The following is a 2,439-nucleotide window of genomic DNA, read 5'->3' as shown; positions in this document are numbered from 1 at the left end:
GATATTCTAGTAAATGACATGTAAGTTACTATATATTTGCTTTCATTTGTTTCTGGAGCTCGTGCTGAGAAAGACCCTGAGCTAGGTTCATGCTTTATAGGGGCAAGTGTTCTGTGATTGATTTCTGCATGGCTCAGGAAGAGGGACAGAAAGTACACAATACCCAAGTTTACAATTCTCATTCAAGCCTCAACTTTGTCAGGACTGACACTTCTGTCAGAAATCAACTATGATCTATTTGAAGGCTACAAAAATAGAAGTGATAATTTTGACTTTTAAGCAATTAAGGGTAAGAATTGGGATAGCAGAGACTCAACTGAGGTCTTATCAGAGGTGAACATTCTAGTAGGCCCAGTAAGGAGCTCTGGTAGCGTAGTGGTTACAAATCAGGCTGCGAACCTTAAGGTCAGCAGTTTGAAACTACCAACTGTTCCGTAGGGGAAAAATGAAGCTTTCTGCTCCTGTAAAGATTTACGGACTTGGTAACCCTGTAAAGGGACACTATGAGTTGGAACTAACTCCATGGCACATCGCCACCACCACCACTGGTAGGCCCAGTGGGTAAATTAGTTGTAACAAAAAAACAACAACAACCATAGATTACTGAGGGAATTTACTGAAATTATCTTGTAATAGTCATGTCAACTAAAGTTGATTTTTCCTCTAGGAAAACCAACAACAACAATAAAACATTCTTTGAATGTAACTGTCAGATAATGGCTTCTGACTGGCTGTATGTGGTCCTGACTCATAGTGACCTGTATAGGGTTTACAAGTTGTAAATCTTTACCAGAAGAAAAAAAAAGCCTCAACTCTCTACCATGGAATGCCTGGTTTACTCGAACTGCTGACTATGTATTTAACAGCTCAACACATAACCCACTATGTTACCAGGGCTCCTTTGTCTGTGGTGGTGATGGTAATTGTGTCAGTTCCAACTCATATGACAATACTGTTTAGTATTTCTGAAACTATAAATCTTCACAGGAGCAGAAAGACTCATCTTTCTCACAAAGCAGCTGATAGATTTGAACTACTGGCCTTGTGGTTAGCAGTCCAGCTCAGAATCCACTATGCTACCCAGGCTACTTTATTTATTTATTTTGAGTTTTAATATTTATATTTATCCTTCACTATATATAAAACATTGATACAGTCTTCATTAAGGACAAAATCATTCACAATAATTTTGGATCTCTAAGATTACCGTTGCTGTCCATTCTCATTGTACTGTGTCTCCTGCTTCCCCAATGTTATCTTTGTATACTATGTTTTCTGCTACACTTTGGGACAGATCACCAGTGAAAGGATGGTGTCTTTAGGAGGAACTGTGTAGGCCTTTTTCCTAAGAGAACACAAGAGAAGTCTTCTTTAGTATTGAAAAGGCATGTGGATATTTGAGTGGAAGAGAAAATGCGTTGCACAACAGGCCTAAGCATAGACAAACTAATTAGGGGAGAAAGAAGAAAGGTTTAGATACAAAGGCTGTGAGTCTTGAAAGGGGACCTGAATCACAAGTCCTATTTCACATACTTCTGGTGCTATCGTGTGATTGTGTCAGATCTCCAGACTCCCTGGCTGTACAGCTGTGTCTCCACTCTGGTCAGGAGCCCCACTTCTGATCAGATCTACCATCGTTCTACTGGGCGTCCACCAGAACTCTCCCAGGACAGGATGCGGCATAGAGAGGGAGGGACGGTAGGAAAATAGAGCAAACTCTTTCATCTTAGCCAAGGTTATAGATGTGAAGTGTTCCAGAGACCCAAGCTCCCAAAGAACTCCTTCCAGCAGCAATGACAACTTGATTCTTTTCCTTTGACTTCACAGTGATCATAGAGCTCCCAAACCTCCAGTTTGCTTCTGGAGAAACCAATACATATTGGGCCTTTTCTTCAGGACATGGAGTGAACCATGACTTGCATTTGTCTGTCATGTCGCCAAGGGTGATTTGTTTGTCATTATATACATACACTCTGCTGTCTTCACCCCCCATTAGTCCAGAGGTGACATCTGCTATCCTCAGTAGGGCTGCTATGATGATTTCATCTATGCCATCATTATCCATGTCACTCAGGTGCAGAACTCCACCAGATTGAGAGAAGCAGCCAGTCCCCACTGAAGGTGCTGAGCAGAGCAGGCTGTGTATACTGTGTTATCACATACATCCGGGTGGCTCCACCCTGGTGCAAGGCTATGGTGTTGTGCCCGAATTTGTGTCCCCCACAGAAGACTCTCCTTGCGTATGCAATCAGCAGAAGCGTTTATTGATCTCAACACACAGCATGCTGTGGGTCTACCATCTGAATCGATGGAGACCCAGAAAGCAGGCACTGCAGGCCTTTTTACAGGCAGTCGGAGGAAGTATCCTTCAAGCTGATTGGCTTTTATCTAGGGGAGGTTGCTAACGTCAGAGGTTTTGACAGTTAGGGTGGATTCTAA

The 2,439-nt window shown here is 42.4% G+C and overlaps 1 protein-coding gene and 1 pseudogene across 2 annotated transcripts in view; one reads left to right on the top strand and one right to left on the bottom strand.

Moving 5' to 3' along the window:
• The window catches only part of FAP (fibroblast activation protein, alpha), a 175,698-nt gene that overhangs the window by 25,650 nt on the left and 147,609 nt on the right, over positions 1-2,439 (top strand). The window lies entirely within an intron of this gene.
• Positions 1,727-2,439, bottom strand: part of LOC102812029 — a 13,000-nt pseudogene continuing 12,287 nt past the window's right edge.

The sequence above is a fragment of the Chrysochloris asiatica genome, unplaced genomic scaffold, assembly GCF_000296735.1.
Source record: "Chrysochloris asiatica unplaced genomic scaffold, ChrAsi1.0 scaffold00099, whole genome shotgun sequence".
Lineage (NCBI taxonomy): Eukaryota > Metazoa > Chordata > Mammalia > Afrosoricida > Chrysochloridae > Chrysochloris > Chrysochloris asiatica.
The sequence above is the reverse complement of the archived record's forward strand: the minus strand, read 5'-3'. Positions and strand labels throughout refer to the sequence as shown.